We start from the raw sequence: 18,394 nt of genomic DNA on the forward strand, positions 1-18,394 counted from the left end.
TGCCTGAATTGACCATAATGTCTCTCTCTTCTGAACTGTCATTCAACTCTACATAGCTCCTCCTCTTCAATAGAAATCCAGCAGGAATGTCACCTTCTCACTAAACCAAGTCAATGTTCACCCTCCTCTTCCCACCTGACCCCTGCTCCGTGCTCCCGTGGTACCCTGTGAGCCTCCGATGGTCCCATTCACCACAACTGCATTGCTGCTTTCCATTCTTTCTCTTGACAACTCATTAATGGCAGCTCTGTGGACTTATCCTCATATCCACACCCGGTATCTACTTTGCTCTATCCTTAGTAGAATTTCCAGCACATGACAGGCCATTTGTAATCATGAAAATCAAGCAGGGAAACAAGGAGGAAGAAGAAAAAAATAGAGAGGAAAAGGAATCAGCTGGAAAAAAAAGAAGGAAAGAGAAAGGAAAAGGAAAAGGAAAAATTAGGCAATTTTTGATGTCTATCAAATAGAAAATGCCTGGAATTAATTATAGTCTTCCCTTCCAAGAAAAGTGTACTTTCCTTTTAAAGAATTAGTTCAAAATCTTTCTCACTGAGTCATGCAGAATTTTTAAATGATTTTTTTTTAGTTGACAGGTAATCTATAAAAGGAAACAGTTCATTGCAGATTGATGAAATGGAGGCAGATTCTTTTCTTCCTCTTAGCTCCCATCTCCACATTTTCATAATTATTTATATTTCATTAATCTGTTAACTATAAAAAGCAATTCAAGAGGTGAAAGGAAATATATTTGGTTGCCCACATTACTAATGCCACAAAGAAAGAATTGGCAGACATCTATTATAATAGCTGAGGCCCGGTCCTAGCACAGAAGAGCTTTCATAAAAAATGTGTCGGACCTTCTTTATTACAATCATGCTTCCTCTTCGGGAGGGAAATGGCCCCAGTAACACACTGTAATAAAGCATTACAATTTTTTAAACTGGGAAAGAAAGCAAACCCTGTGACATGTAACATAAAAACCAAAGGAGAATCTTATAAGCATTCTGGGGGCCACATAAGGTAGAAGCCGGTGAGGTTATCATCAATTTTTCCTTCCTGCTGCCCCAAATATGCTACCAGTTCAGGTTGATGGCAGGTATAAGGGGAAGGTTATCCCTCCCAGTAAAGGACATGGGAGCAGTGACAAGAAAGAGAAAGAAACTAATATTGGTTATGAAACTCAAGGAAAATCACTGCTGAATTATTTATGTCTAAGTTTGAATGTTCCCTTGCTGTTTTTAGCTGTCAAGAAGTCTAAAAAGGAAGTCACAGGATTTTCTCCCTCCAGCCAAAAAAAAAAAAAAAAAAAAAAAATATATATATATATATATATATGACAGCTTCTTTGAAAAAGTGGCCCTTGGAGATGAAGACCTAGAAGTCTTAAGGTATAGCATAGAGTTCAGGGTTAGTTGGGGTGAAAGCTCAGAGGAGAGGTATTTCCAGGTGCACCAAAAAGTCAGCACTATCAAATTGCTCTGAGACAAGAGTAGCTAACAGAAAATTATCTGTCATCCTGAGAAGTCCTTCCATGATCTTTCAGAGGCCATATGTCTCTTAATTTGTAAGATGGTCAGCAATTGTGTGCAGTCAACCACACTGTCTCGGTTCAAAATAATGAAAGAAACCAAAGTTCAAGATGGAGAGGTCAAACTGAACCCATTCAGCATCTAGAGAAAGAAGATTGCTACTTCTTTATTAAGTGAATTGCACAGATTGGGTCTCGGCTGACCCAAGTGACGTTTTCCTGTACTCTGGAAGGTCATCGTGTGCTGATGGTTTGGAGTCAGCATTCTCAGTGAGGTGAGGGAGAAGCCAAATCTTTGTGACCACATGCATTGCTCTCAGGGGCCCCAAGAGAGAAATTTCCTGACCCCATTTATCAGTGAACAACTGGATGGATGGTTGAACAGAAAAGAGCACTATAGGTTTTCACCTCCAAAGAAATCAACTGCTGTAATTTTTGGAAGGCAAAGAATATTATTCTAGGGGTTCCGAGTGCAAACCCCATACCTGTGACAGTGAGACCCCCAGATATCATCACATATGCTAGACAGTCTGATATTCCTGTACTCTCCATTAGAAGGACAAACTATTGAACAGTAAGATCTTAAAAATTTGGTTAAAAAAAGATTATCTGTCAATTAAAAATAAAATAATTTTTAACACTATTTTTGTTGAGAACCAAAGAAAAGTTCATCACAACATTAATTACTCATAAAATTGACTCTACTATAAATTAAGTCTTGTCTCCCAAAATACAGTTAATTGCCAATATAAACTTGAAGTTTCATAATGTTTTAGTTATCTCCCAGGGACCAATAAAAATCTAGCCTCTGTACTCTGGCCTTATTATTCAGGGAACCACATATTCTGACTTGCCTGGGACAACTGTAGTTTCCAGCTCTTATCCTGGCATAATTATTAATCACATCTTCTTTCATTTTCCAAAAGTGACCCAGCTTGGACAGTTATATGGTCATGCTATTTATAAATGGTTCACACTGAATATACATGCTTTGTTCCTTCTTATTTGGAAGGTGAAATGAGCTTCTACACAAATAAGAAAAGTCTCAATGTAATACCATGTGTTACACAAAATCATAAATAGGTTTAGCCTCACAACTGGACATCAGAACAATGCATCCCAGGATGCTGAGATTAAGCTAATAAAATTATCCTCAATGCCTTTACCAGTGGAATTTCTCCCTCTAGCTCTCTTGGGTTACATGGCATTTTAAAATTTGACATTATTGACATGATCTTATAATACCAACATCAGATTTACCGTAAAAAGAGAGAGAGGCTGCTGACAAAGCTCACATCTGTAGTGTACCTGTTAGCGGCACGTGTTGTTTTTTCCTGCCCTAAAGTCTTCCTCTGAGCATCTTCCATGTTTCGAGTTATGCCTTCAAAATTGCTCAAGACAGCTGGGCTTGTTGCCTGTTTCTTGTTAATTAATTCTTGTATTTAGGCCTCTGTTGTTATTACCATTTGTTTATCAGCTGTTGTCCTTGTCATAATATTTGTTTATCTCTCTAAATAAGCTAAATACTAAGATTCTGAAGTGAACACAGCACAGTAATACAAAGCTTCTGAAGGAAATGAAAAGAGGGTATTGGAAAATCACTGTAGATTTTGTTCCTGACAAACTACTTACAGGAATAGATTCTCATGAAAGAGTTGAAGGAAAAGAGGATGTATCACTTCCTTGCATGGAAACTAGCAGGTCCATGTTATGGAGGACATGAAGGTAGAATGAAGGGATTCCCGCCAATGTTCAGGAGGGCACTCCCACCCTGTTGAGATGAAGTCACAGGGGTGGCCCCACCTTCAGGGATTGCTTAAAAAAAGGAGTGAGTGGGATGCCCTGGTGTCTTTGCCAACGATCCTTTGTCCAGGATGAATGAGGTCCCGTGGTGCCTCTCTTGGAGGAGAGGACCATGCCCTGGAGACAGCCCAGCCCTTGGCCCTGTGACTCTGGAGACAGACACAAGCCACAGTCAATCTTCCAGCTCTTTCTCAGCAGCCACCACTTCCACCAAACTGTTACCACAGCATCTTGCTCACCCACATCCACACATGTCCTCTCCCAAAGGGTTTGTTTTTCAAGCTTCCACTGTAGGACAGGGAGTAATGATGAACCCAAACAATTATCCACCAAGTAAAAAATGAAACATACGAGCAATGAAAAGCTTGGTTTTCATGCTTTTGACGCCAAAGGAGTGCCATCCTGACTCAAGATCTGGTCTTTGCCTTGGGTCAGATACTCTTTCATTAGGAGAAGGGAAAAATGAGAGAATCCACTAGAATAATGTGAGCCAACCCAGAAGTCAATCATGAATTGGATAAAAATGAAATGTCAGTATCAGCCCTAAAAAGGAACTAGTCATTAACATTCATCCATTTACAAGGAAGAGGTCACTTTCTTCACATGTGCATCGCTGAGGGTGCAGTCACCATGCAAGGGCCATGTGCTAGACCCCACAGAAGTACTTTCTGGACATAATCTTTGAATATTAAATACTAACTACTTTTCATTATGGTTGCAGTGTATTTTCTCAGATTGTTTTTATTCTAGAAAAGAGGACATGGGGGATAGAGAAGAGCATTGTCACTCATGTCAAATTCTTCATTTTTTTCATTTCAATAGACGCTTCTAACTTTTACCTTTTCATGGATTTACAGATTTCAATTCTTTTACAGTACCAAAAATGTTCATCTACACGTGCCATTTCTCTCAGAAAAAAAAAATTATTACTTCTTCTTTCTAAGCATTTCCAAATATGAACTCAGTTAATCTTCGCAACAATCCCATGAGGTAGGCACTATTATAACCCACTTTACAAATGGAGAAAATGGAGCCAGAAGGGCTAATTAACTTACCCCAAATCACTGAGTTTGGTTCTAGAGTTGAGCTTTTAACCACTATACCGAGTTCAGTAGCCAGGGGCGGCTGTGTCCATCAAAAAGAGGTTCCATCAATGTGCAACATACCAAAGGCAGCCAATTCACAAGAGCAGCTCCAAGTACAATTTGGCTCAATTAAGCAAACATTTATTGAGCACCTACTAGACACCAGACATTGTACTACATGGCAAGATCAACCAGATTAACTAGGCAAGGGGCACTTTGGAGAGGAGAGAAAAATATATTTGAGAAAGGGAGGAGATGGTGGAGTCCACAGAGCATGCTGGGCGTCAGAAAGAAGGAGGCACAAATGAGGACGAGAGCAGTGGTAAAACAACACTGCTAGAGACAGCTTACTATTTTGTTAAAATCTGCTTTTTCATGATTAATGCCTTTTCCTTTTGCTACAATAAATTTATCACCTCAAATTTATCAGGATTGATATATAGGAGAGACACAGTTCAGAATTTACCTCTGACTCACAATTAATTAAATGCATTGTTAAAATAAAACGTGCTCTTTGTGTTTCAATCAGATTCACCCTACCTCCTCGTACCCCTACCCAAACCACCTCTTTGTTTCCAGTGGCTCCAGAGAGAGAGAGAGAGAGATTTTTCCCTCTCAGCCCTTTTCAGTCAAGTTTTGTAGACATTTATCAACTGTGTAGTTTCCAAGTCGGGATGTCTGTCACTTAACCTTCATCCTCCTTGAATTTTCATCCTGATAGGTTTGGATTAAACCACAGACTGATAAATGAGCACGGCTTTGGAGACACAAAAGAGCAGTCATTAAGGAAACCTCTCTGAAGGTATGAATCAAAGCCAGAAATCTCTTGTTCCCCCCACCCCTAGTTCACGGATCGCCTGCAGTAATACATTTTTATTATTTTTATTTATTTCTTTTTTTCCCCTTCAGTTTCCAAATGGTTTTCATCATCATTTTCTGCTTGTTTTTCTAAAAGAATATAAGTATGTCCCGACGGCAGACAGTTCTGTGTTTACTGCACTAATGTGACCAGCAAAAGCATTTTATCAATTTGAAATTTAATCCAGGATTAGGAAGCAAGGGGAAAAAAGGAGGATGAAGGTTAAGTAACAGGCCCCCTGATGTGAATGGTACGTTTCACTCATAAAGATTTAGGATAATTAAGAAAGTGATTGATTTTTTTTTTCTTTTAAGGCAACTGTTTTAGCTAAACCAGAGTTTGTAGTAGGGACATTTCTTCTATTTATTAAGCTTCCAGATTTCCAATTCTTTAAACCACCACTTACTTACATATGATGTTTGTTTTCTTTTTGGATCAGGAAGTTGCACACCATTTTAGTCCTTCTCTGAATTTTTTCTTCTCCACTAGACCAAAAGGAACTAAATAGCAAAAAAAAAACAAAAAAAAAAAACCCTAGGGCTTGCCAAAGACAACAGTTGTATCAGACGTGACAAGAGAGTATTGGAAAAGATTTTCGTGAGCCACCTTAGAAAATAGTACAGAGTGTGTCACAGTCACACCTGTGCATGCCTGGTTGCTCAGTTTCTTTGTTCCTGAAAGAAAATGCCTTCAAAGTCAAAGTAATGCCTTACTATCTGATCAACATTAGTTGCAACCCAAATGTTAGCTGCCTGAATTTGCTTGAGCTTTTACGAGTCATTCTTATCTTTTAAGATTTTAGCAAGGTTGGCTTAAATCCCAATTTATATAATACAGGCAACCCACCATCTCATGTCAGCTCTGGGAGTTTGGGGATGGAGTGGAGGCTTATGTTCCACGAGCCTACTCAGTTTCCCCTTCCACCGAATTCTCGGCCCCATTCCACATATAGCTAACTATTCCTATTGGCCCTTTGGGGTGCCATATTGCCCTGGTAGCACTTGTCCCCAAGGTCCTCCTGACACAAGGCGGTGGGCAACAAACCCTTTTCCAAGTTTTGGGAACAGCAGAAGAGGATAATAAAAACCTACCACATAGGACTATTGAAAGTATTCGATGCCTACAACAGGGCTCAGAAACAGTAATCAGCTGTATTGTATAGTGTGTCTTCAACATGCTTCACGCCTAAGCTGGCTGTAGGGGTGACATACAAGATCTCCTCTACTACATTTAACAGAAAAGGAGACAAAGGAAGGAAAAGGTGAATGACTTGCACAGGAGGCCATTTTTAGCAATACATTTATCGACTTCTTGCTACCTTCTAACTACTACCACACTAGACCCATTGTCTTGCACGAGTAATGTTAAAGTAATACAATAAGCCCCATAACCGGAGAATGTACCAAGTACTGAGGAATAAATTACCCAGAGAAATTAATACTGCAAGGACTAGACTTCTAGCCTTTTGAAAAAATTCTTTTAAGCCTTCAGTTTAAGATTCATGACAACCTCAATCCCACCTTAGAGCTCAGTTGCATTGAGGATACAATAGCCAGTGCCAAAAGACAGGGAAAGGAGTGGTATGTAAGATGCTACCTCCACCAATAGACTGGAAACTATCTACAGACCATAACACACAGAGAAAGTTTTCCAAGGAAAAGCACAGAAGTCCACTGCTTTCCTAGGACCAGAGGATCTCATTCTTCCAGCGAGCTTTGGTCCAGCACTGCTGGCCATAGTGGCTGGCTCCCTGAGACAGTGGTCTCCAGATTTTTTAACATCGGTAAGGAATCCTGCATTTCAGCACCCAAAAGAAATAAGAAACTCCTATCTGATTGCTGATAAACACATGTTCACTTCTCTGGGCTCCAAGTCCACTTCTGATAAACAGCAAAGAGCCAGCTACTCTTACCAGGACCTAGTGGGGTTTTGCAACCCAAGATGAGTCACATGCTTTAAATGAAAAGCAAAAGAGGTGAGCAAAACCACAGGCCAGGTAACAAGGGTCACTCTTTATTCCTGTAACAAATACTTCCAAGGACAAATGCACAAAAAATCATCTAAACTATACAAAAAGGCGGAGAGAAGGAAAAATCATGTGTTATTTCAAAGAGTAATTCAAGAGTTTTAATGATCTCTGTTTTCCTCTTTGAGGAAGGTTAAGACCCAAGATGCAGGGTCACTACCAAAGCTCTTATTAGGAGTGAGATTTAACCCTTTACGGAATCAAACACCTAGAAACATGCTAAATAATGGAATATGGGCAAATGGTGACAAATACAAAAAAAAAAAAAAAAAAAAAAAAACACTGATGCCAATATCATGAAAGCTACATCAAAGTGCTAGACAAAGTTCATGGGCATTGAAATCAGACAAAAACTGGGTCTAAATCTCAGCTCCATTACTTTCTGTTCAACCTAGGGCAGGTTACTTAAACTTTGTAAGCCTCGGCTTCCTTTTCTATAAGATTAGTATAATAATATCTACCTCTGTTTTTTGTAAGATTGAGATGAGATAACATGGCAAGTGCCTGGCTTACAGAAGATACTAAAATTATTGAAAATCCTCTTTCAAAATTCCAATACCACACCGCAGCCAGCACAACTTTGCTGGTGTTAAAGACAGGTTTAACTGTTCTCTGATACCTTCTGCTATGTTCTCAAATCAGCCAAGCTTTTATTGACATGCTGAGTATTCTGATCTGTGGCCGCATTTTTTTAAACTATCAACAACTATTTTCAAGTCATTCTCCAGAATTTATTTTATTTCCTCCCCTACCCCAATATTTTTCTAGGGAGTCATTTGATCAGATTTTCTTTTTCAACATTACCAAAGTACTTAATTAGAAGATGGCTTTTCATCTCCTACCAGATCACAGAGGGAAAGCATGTGGTTGTTGTTATCCAACAGCAACTCTTTTTTCATTAATTTCAAAATATTAAGAGGGTACAAATGTTTTAGGTTACATAGATTATTTTTGTAATGCTTGAGTCCTGGCTATAGGTGTGCCCATCACCCAAATAGTGTTCATAGTACACATTGTGTTGGTTTATTCCTCTCCCTACCCCCCTGGTTGCTTTCCACTGAGTCTTACTTCCCTCTGTGCACTTGTGTGCTCATCAGTTAGTTCCAATTTAATAGTAAGTGTACGTGGTGTTTGCTTTTCTATTCTTGTGATACTTCATTTAGGAAAATGGTTTACGGTTCCATCCAGATTGTTGCAAAGGGTATTACTCATCTTTTTTATGGCTGAGTAGTACTCCATGGTGTACATATACCACATTTGATTAATCCACTCATGAATTGATGGCAATGGCCGCTCTTACAGATGACTTCCGGGCACAACTCAAGGCCAGATGCAGCTTCGTTCCTTCCCTGTGGTTTCAGAAAGGACTTCTAGGTGGCAATTACTAGCACAGCCTGTGTGCAAACAATTAAGGTACCCATTGTTGTTACCTGGCCAACTTCAGTTTCAGTTTCAGTTTTGCCCCTTCAGTTTCACTGAACCAAAGCAGAATTTGACTTCTCTTCCTTTTTGTTTGGGACATTTGGTATCATGTGCCATAAAGGTCTACACACCAGCTTGTTCAGCTCCTCTCACTGCCCTTCTCTCTCATCCACATGATTCAGAAAACCAGAACCTACAAACTTTTCCTTCCTACCCTCCTTCCCTCGTTTTTATTCTCTCCCTTCTTTCAATCAGAAAAAGAACAGCTATACGATGTGAGAATCAAACTATACTATAGTCATCGTGGATAATCACTTTGCATGGAAAATGGCTTTTTACCAGCAGATGACAATCCTAATCCCTACATTCTATCCAATAAACAATTATTGAGTGTTCATTGTGTGCTGGGCCCCATGCTATCTGCTGAGAATATGAAGATATTTGAGACATGATCCCTATCCCCATGGAGTTTTATATAGAAGTGGAAAAGTCAATAATGTATTGAACTACTCTATGATACTATAATAATATAATATTACAATACTACAATGCTCTATGGTGGCAGGAAATAATAGGGTGTGTAGTAACTGCTTTGGGTGGGTAATTTTGCTGGGGAAAGTCACGGTGGAGAGCTGTCCTTAGTTCAAGATTTTATTGTCTGAGGGAGAAAAATTGTCAAAACTTCCTAAAGTTTCTCCCAGATTGTTTTCTCAAACCTCCCTGAAAATCCTCCACGGTGCCAACAGAATCATGTTTGTAAAGCACAATTTAAGCCACGCCCGTCTCAAAATCACTTACAGGCACCCCATCTGCCTCAGAATAAAACCCCGAAGGCTAGAGCTTTTCTGCCACATGTTCCTCTAGCCACACTTCATGGCCTCTCTCCACTCTCCAGAACTATGGTGAACTGTCTCAGGCTCCCTCAAGTCTCCATGGTCTTGCACACCTCAATTCCCCTTGCCAAAAGGTTCTGCATCCCTTCCATTCCCCACCCCTTTTCTTCCTGGTGAAATCCTACTTATCCTTTGATATCTACCTCAGACATCAGCTCTTTTTATGACACCCTACACCCTCCCTTTGCCCAACCCCCATCTCCCCATCCAGGGAATTCTGCACCTCCAGTAGACAATGTTGGTTGGCTGAAAGAATTCCTACTCCCAACCCCACCGTTTTATCAGTCAGATCCCCACAGGAAGTAGACGGTACATTCAGATAGGGCAATTTGAGAGCTTTGTAAAGAGACTATTTACAAAGGAATGTCAGTGGAGAAAACCTCATAGATGCTGCGTATGGGGACGAGAGACAGCAGGGCATCTCCAGGCTCAAAAGCATAAGGGGAGGACACCTGACAAGCTTCCAGTGCAGCCCACTGCCACCACAGAGGGAGGGAGCCAGGGGAACAGACACCCCAGGACAAATCCACCCTTGTTCTCCTCTCTCCCTCCGCTGTCTACTGCTGCCCATCTACCAAACCCAAGGGCAAAGGGTCTTGTTGATGGCATTTATCTGTCAGCCTCCTGATTCAGAGAGCAAGTCTTAGAAAGGAGGAGAGAGAAATTGAGAAGCACTACATTCTCATTTTCTGTTCCCCTTGCAGCTGGGGGAAATGGGGGAGAAAGGGACAGCATTTGACACAATCAGGGCTTATGAGATGTCAGTGGAAAAGCTTTTATTCTTTTGATGAACAAGCCAAGTTGGTCCTCCCTGGCGCCCCCTTCTGCTCCACCCCAAGAGGGGACGTGCTTCCTGGAGCTAGGGCTGCCATCTTAGATGCTAGGGGAAGGTCCAAGAAAATACAGAGACACCAGCCCCATGCTGTCCGGGGCATTCAGCCCACACCGCAGCCGCCTGCTGCCAGACTGTTTGTTGTGTGAAAAATATAAACCTCTATTGATTGATGCCATGTTAAATGTTTCTATTACCTGCAAAGGAAAGCATTCCTGAGGTGGCCTCCTTGTGTTTGTTTCCATATAGCAAGTCCTATGGCCACTGAGTAGGTGTCTGTCTTCCCCTCTAGAATGTGAGTTCTGTGAGGTCAGGGCTGACACAGGGCAGGCCCTAATTGCTGCTTGTGGAGTGAGCAAATAAATCAGTACACCAAGCACTGCGGACATATAAGTAGGACTCAATACCATCTTGATGCCTCTTCCAAGCGCTGTTTCTTTCCTTTGCCTTATTTTACCCTAAGGAACTTCCTCTTGAATGCCTTGCTCCCTGTGTGTTCTCATCTTCCCTTTGCCCTCGAACGTCCATCGAATATCAAGCAGACTTGCCTTGCACAAACTGTTTGCATTCTGTTTAATACCTATTTTAAAAAATGATTCTCACTCTAAAAGCGATGGGCTGATTAATGTACTCAAAATATCTTGCACTACACAGCCAATTCCTTTATCCTTCTTCTATTCATAATGTATAACCCTTCTCTCTTCCAATGTGTATAAAAGGACCCGTTCCCCACCAGCATTATTTGTAACTGCGGAGCTTGAGGTGGTACTAGATGTCAAAAATGAAAAATTGCTAAATTCAAAATTGCTTCTCCCTTTGTTTTAAAGGTGACCTGCAAGTAGTTTTTATTTTTTTTAATGAACTAATTGTAGGATTATATGCTGAATGCCCCAAATGCAGACAGTGAGAGAACACTCAGCACATACCTGCTACAAAATACCTGGTATTGTTTCCGAGCCTCTGCAAACCCAGAGGTTTTGCTGACACCCGCGTTCCCCGCAGCCCTAATAAGGAGATGACTCAAAGGCAGCTCTGCTTTTGCATTGGGATAACGGGAGTGTAGGGCAATGGTAAGCTGGGCCGGGAGTAGGGAGGCAGTTTGGCTACTTGCTGAGTGATCCTGGGCAAGTGGCCTTAGCCAGCAGCCCACCCTCTTCACTGCCCCCCACTGAAGAACCAACAGTTATGACTCCCTGTTCAATATCCCCCATCCATAAAAAGAAGCTGTCGGAGCTGTGAGTGATTTTCAGGACTCACTAGGCCCCTTTTGTTTGATCAGAAAAAATTCTGAAAAATATGTAGAGAACCTGGCTATGTTCCCCAGTGCCGGAGCCTTCTCCCTCTGGTTCCAAACGCAGCCTGAGACCAGACTGGGATTTGGAAGATCTCAACTCCTGTCCCGTGCTGGGATGCAAAGGCACTACTCCCTCAGCATGTCACGGATTCATGACCTCTTTCAGATCATCTATGATTCTAGCCAGGAACAAAATTATGCCAAAGAGGAAGTGGACGTTAATTAGATGATGTGGTCTGGGGAAATCACAGAAACGGCCCCTCCCCACTGAAAGCAGTGTCCTGGGATTGACAGGAAGTTCCGCCTTATTTACTCTGTCTCTGGTTACCTGCCACCTACTAAAATGAGCACAACCTTTCCAGGGAGCACATTAAATTATTCATTATCTACTATGACACCTCAGAGAGCATGGGTTGTTCGGATTCCATCCCAATGAGCCGGCGACTTCAGCAGCAGCAGAGCAGCAAGCAGGGAAACTTCGCCGCGGAGGCCAAAGGGAGAAAATCAGAGCGAGTACAATTGCAAAACCCGGACACTAGAATGAAGGATTCTCAGCACCACTCGTTTATATTTATAAAGTGCCTACTCTGTGCCGTGGAGTGTGCTAACGGTGGCTGATACATTGTAATGTAACTTTCTAACCACAAAAACCACAAAGGACACCCAAGATGGACTTGACCCACTTCACAGGGGGCCCCTCAAGCCAGCACTTCTTGATGATTCCTCTCTGGGAGTTGGCAAGCCCTGGCCCCCAAGTGCAGGGGCTGCAGGGCCTCCAAGCTGGCCTCGCGAGACTCAGGCATCACTGACCTTCTGAGTGTGGTGCCTCTTGCCCACCACGCCCCGCCGCACTCCAGCTGTTTCCGTGAGGCTGTGGTTTTCCTGTTCTTTTGCCTGCTGATGTGGCAGCTGTGTGGGCCTGACAAAGAACAGAAGAGGGAACACTACCAATCAGGGAAAATATGAGACCTAAATCACTATCTGTGCATGAATTTATCATACCTCCCTACACACGAAAACGAAAACAAATAAGCCATCAGGAGGACCATGCTAAGTGCATCCTGCAGAGTCCAGCTCGGTCCTCTGAATTCTCTGTGGGCACCTGAGACTTTTGCCACCTGAGTCCCTGAGGGGACCAAATCCCAGTCTCGGCTCTCACTTCCTCTCCCTGAGGCTTGCTGGACCCAGGGCTCTTTCAGACTCTGTTTTGTTCAAATGTTAAATCTCCCAGCTGGGAACAGTTGGTGTTTTTGTTTGTTTGTTTGTTTTGTTTTTGGCTTCCTATTAAAGTATCAGAAAGAGACTGGAAACAAAAGCCCAGGTCTGGCCTTCCGGTGAAGCTACTTGGGTCTTGCCAAGTGCACACAGGGAAAGCAGCCACTTCAAGAGGTTAAAGCATCAGCACATTGTGCCTCTGGATTTGAAAATGCCAAGCTGGTACTTTCAGGTCAAATGGAAATACCACGCTGAACTCTATGCCTTGGGAGCTTAAGACAGATTATGTTACTGCTGAGAACCTACCTAGTCTGAATCCATCTGCAAAAATGAACTACAAGAGCAAGCCATCCACAATCAGGTAATTCCTATCATAAACCTAATGAGAAAATAACTCAGAAGCCACCAATGGCTTTTGCCCAAAGAGATGAATAATGTGGAGAATCCTTGGCTGCGAGAAGAACAGGAGAAATTAATTGCTGAAGCCTTCACAGCATGTTGAAAGCCAAGAATTATCCCCTGGATCTGCACTTATAATTTACAGCAGCTGCCTCCTTCAGACAGGCCAAAGTGACTCTCAGGCAGAGCACAAAAGCACAGCTGATTGCAGCGATGAATCTGCAGCCGGGTCAACACTCAGCCGCCACGGAGGATGCTCGTCCTCGAGCGCGTGGGCAGCACCCAGCCTGGAGCCCAGGACTCCCCTCACTGACTGTGGCTGGCACTTATCTCGTGATAAAGCATCTCCCCACTCGCTATACTATCGTCATAATAATTCTTTTAGAATTCCACGGAGAGATGGCTGAAGCGGTCTATTTATTGATACTTTCCAGCTACTGGAAACTACAGTTGTCACAAATGCATCATTAAAGAGCATCTTAAGCCCTTAGTGAACTCATTGCAATATGGCCATACAAGCCACAGAGAACAACATATCCAGACATTCCCTTGGGGGCAGTGCCTAAAGTTAAGGTACTTAAAAAAGAATATAGGCCAAAAAAAAGTAGGATAGAAGCAATTAGGAGAAAATGAAGCCAGAAAAGGATTTATTAAAAATAAATAACTGTTGTAAGGGGTAAAAACTTATATATACGCAGAGCCTTAGAGAGGCATGGTTTCTGCTAAAAATAGATACAGGTCTTGGGGAAAGCAGATCATAACCTTTTGTGACAATCTATTTCCTGGTTCATACCTGAAAGCAGTGTTTCTATCTGAAAGACAAAGTCTTAAACTACACACAGAGTTAACTTGCCCGCCAGACCATTTCTACTTGCTTAATTTGAGCCTCAAATGGTGAAAGTACTATTTGGGAAAGAATAGGAACGGTGAGAGCAGGATTTAAACAAAATGAACATGTGCTGAATGGCAGATTTTTTTTTTGAATTGTTTTAAAGACTTGCAGCTACTCTTCATATTATCAGTCCTGAAAAATTGGGCTGCAGATTTGGTTATGGGTTCTCAGCAGAGAGAAAGCGAAGGACACTGTTACAGAAAGGCCCAATTCTCCAGTTAAACTCCTTTGAGAAGAACTTAGCACAGTGATCTCATGACCACCTAAAATGCCAAAAATAATCAGATGATTTATTTAGCTTAAAGGGCCAGCTGCTTTTAATTGATGTCCCTAAATTAGGCAAGATACTAAGTCCCATCAGTTATTTACACCTTGCTATGAGTTTGTTTAATAGGTCCTTTTCTAAGAAGGAGCACTGACAGGAGGAAAGAGAATATGTGTGATGAGTAGGTTGCTGGGCATGAAGACAAGGGTGTGCATTTCATAGTGAAACACGTTTCCCTCTCTAGGAGTACCATGTTCTTCCTCGGGTCATTGTACTCACATAGATATTGAGACATCTTAAAAGTGCTTAGGGCATATTATAGTGGTCATTTAGTGCATCAAAACCAGGGGGGAAGATGATTGGATGATACACAGGACGGCCAAACTCCCTGGCTCCAATGGCCTTATTTCCCAGGTAATCTCCCTCCTTGCTCCCGTATCAACCACACCTTACCCCACCCATAGACGATTCCAGTTGCACAGGACGACAGGAGTTTGGGTCCACTTATATATAAGCCACCTGTGTGATTCTGGGGAATAATTCAGAGACACGCCCCGACCTGTCCCCCATGGATAATTAGAGGCAGTTTCTGCTGTTGTTAGTGCTTGTTCCTCCTGCCACCTGCTCTTTGTCAAATGTATTAACTGTGAAAGCACACATTATGGCCCAACCCCCTCAGCTCTTTCTTTTCTTTTTTCCCAGTGAGAAGTGTAACCCCATAACCCATATGCCAACCTCCTTCACAATAATTGTTAGACATAGGAATGGGACCCAGCCTTTGAGAGGGGCCCATCCCCAGGGCACGGTGGACTAGCAGGCGGAATTGTGCAGGACTCAACCCTAACAGTGACACCACGTGGCAGCAACAAACAACGGTGATAACAGACTCACCAAGCAGACTCCAGTTCCTCCCACACCAGGAGGAGAGGGCATCCCACTGCATCCTCCACCCCCACGCCTTGAACTGAGCCAGCCTCTGTGGCTCCTGCACAGATTCACAGGAGAGGAAGATGCTTGGGCTTCCTAGTGAGAAAACAGGCAGGTGCTCTAGTAATATTAATAGTTGGGAAAATTACATTGCCACCCTCAAGTTTATGTTAAGTCCCTCTGTTCTATTTCCTGAAAGAGAGACATAAGACCAAAGTTTAGCAACTCTATGACAAGACATACATTTTGAGCAGCAAGATTATTTAGGAAAACAAAGCACCCTTCCATGTCATCTAGCAAGAGTTCTTTCTCCCCAGCCTCTTCCCTCCTCTCCTTCTAGAAACCTCTGCCAACAGCACCAGCAACCTTAGAACCTACCTTGCTCCTCGCTCCCCTCTCACACCCTCTCAGTTAATTCCTGCTAAAATATTAACTGCTAATTAAAGTACCAACTGATAGTAATGACTTCAGATGAACATACCTGGAAATATTAGCATTTGTAAAGATGACTCTTAAAAGAAAATAGCTGCCTCCCTTGTGTTTCTACCACCTTTGGAGGCTGCCCTGTGAGCAGGCCTCACCCTTCTTTCATTTGCCCCCACTAAGGAGTACGGTGGGTAAAGGCTAGACATTCCACTCCCAACAGGGCCACCCTTTGTCCTAAGTGAATCTGGCCTTAGGATGCCCTGTGCCTAGATTTATTAAATGTACATTGGTAGAATCATGATTTTCACTTAGTTGGCATGCTATCTTTTATTTAGGAATTTTTCAGTTATATAAACTCAGACTGGTCTCTAGTCCATTGGGCCAGAATTTCCCAGGAGCACTCAAAGGCTTATGTGGAGAGCTCCACATCCGTGTAGAACCAAGAGTCCTAATCCTTGCTCCGTGGTTTGCTGGAATTCCTAGAGGGGAAGACAGTGTAGACAGCAGCTGACTTCCTATGAAAACTTTTCAGTCCCCCGGTTCAGGGTAGAGTGAGATTTCAGAGCAACTGGGAGCAGTTCCTCCTCTTGAAAACTGCCCAGACTTTTCTCTTAATGTCTAGCACTATTTCACATATGTGAAATGTTCACATATGTGTCTCACTCCTCCCACCTGATGCTCCAACGGAGTGAGGTCTGATTTGTCTTCCCTTAATAGCAGGGATTCAGTAAATGTTTGTTGAGTCTATAAATGATGAATAAATAAGTGAAAAAAATGAATGACTATTGCTTCTGATGCTGGCAGAAAAAACAAAGATGCTCACCAATTTAAAGCTGTTCTTCAAAATATGCCAATTGCAACATGGAAAGTTGGCGGAAACTCCCTCTAATAAGGACATGTGAGCATCATCAAGAGATTTCAGCCATGCAGCACTGTGATGCGAAAGACAACTGTGTGCTTTGGCAAAGGATTATTATATAAGTATTTTCAGAAGCATAAATAATAACCAGTTTCTACAACTATATTTTAGGATGTGGTAGACTACGGAATTTAGTATCACATAAATCAGTGTATTAAGTGTGCTTTGCCTGAGAACCAAAGGAAGCTGAGAATCCTTTCACCCACATCTAAAGCACTGCCTGATGTCACCAACTACCTAGATTATATGTTATAGCTTGAAATGTGTCCCCAAAAAATCCATATGTCAAAGTTCTAAACCCTAGTACTCAGAAATGTGACATTTTCTGGAAATAAGGTCACTGTAGATGTAATTAGTTAAAATGAGGTCACACTAGTGTCCAGTGAGGCCCTGATTGAAGATAACTAGCATGCTTACAAAAAGGAGAACTTTGGACACAGAGAAGCACACAGGACGCCATGTGAAACTGAAGAAAGACTGGGATGATGCAGCGGAAGCCAAAGAGCGCAAAGATCCCAGCACACAACCAGAAGCCAGGGGAGAGGCAGAGGCAGGGAGCAGACTCTTCACAGCCTCAGGAAGAACCAACTCTGCTGACATCTTGACCTCACACTTCCTGTCTCCAGAACTGTGAGACAATAAATGGCCGCTGTTTCAAGCCATCTAATTTGTGGTACAGCAACCCCAGGAAACTAATGTCTTGTGCTACCTCCCCCCCACCTAGCTCTCTTCTCTCATCTTATCCACTCTCCAACTAAATGACCCCCACGATACAAGCCTGGTTCCTCAGAGTATCAGCCTGAACATCCTGGTAAACAGTGATCATCACAAAATCAACCCCCACTCTTCCAAGTAGGGCAAACCACCCACAGTGTTGTGTTTCTCATTGTTTCTTTGAGGACACCAGAAGCTTCACCATGTGCACTCCTGCCTCAGGCTCTACCTGTGTGCGCCAAGTCTCATCAGCTGGGCAGCCTAAGACAAGCCCCAGCACCTCTGTCTGTAAAGGTGGTGTCATTTCACTGTTTTTCAACTTGGGTAACTAAGAAGTCTTTGGGAAAGTATAATTTACAAAACATCCACGCCTAGACATTTCCTGAAGAATGAGGGCAGGGGAAAATGAAGGTGTCTCTGCGGCAAGAAGGGTGACAGAGAGAGTATAATATCCACAGTGGAGACACAGGAGACGGATCGGTGGGGATGGCTCATGCCCAGACCTGAGCCCACACAAGTGTTCCAGCCGCAGTCTAAACACAGGAGCTGAGTCTCCTTGTGTAGGACCAAATATCTCAATGATGTGAACCTAGCCCTTGGTTGGACCTCTCCCTTCATAAGGCCACAATAAACAAGAACACATCAGCAAAAGGCCCCTTCTGCCATTTGTCAAACTTACTTGACCACGAGAACATCAGTCAATCACATTAATTTATTCAACCTTCGTGGAGGACCTATACATGCCAGGCACCGTTCCAGGGACTGAGAATACAACAGCAAATAAGAAATAAAAATCCATCCCTCGTGGACTTTATTATTCTAAATGGAAAGGGACAGAGGATAAGCAAGGTATAGAAATAAACACATAGAGTAAGTCCTGGTGGGGACAGGA

The 18,394-nt window shown here is 42.5% G+C and overlaps 1 long non-coding RNA gene across 1 annotated transcript in view; it reads right to left on the minus strand.

Moving 5' to 3' along the window:
• The window catches only part of LOC142874361 (uncharacterized), a 133,847-nt gene that overhangs the window by 64,941 nt on the left and 50,512 nt on the right, over nucleotides 1-18,394 (minus strand). Inside the window, exon 2 of the long non-coding RNA XR_012922179.1 lies at nucleotides 12,556-12,664. This is a non-coding gene — a long non-coding RNA (uncharacterized LOC142874361). The remainder of the gene's footprint in view (nucleotides 1-12,555; nucleotides 12,665-18,394) is intronic.

This window comes from Microcebus murinus, chromosome 12 (assembly GCF_040939455.1).
Source record: "Microcebus murinus isolate Inina chromosome 12, M.murinus_Inina_mat1.0, whole genome shotgun sequence".
In the NCBI taxonomy this organism is placed as follows: Eukaryota; Metazoa; Chordata; class Mammalia; order Primates; family Cheirogaleidae; genus Microcebus; species Microcebus murinus.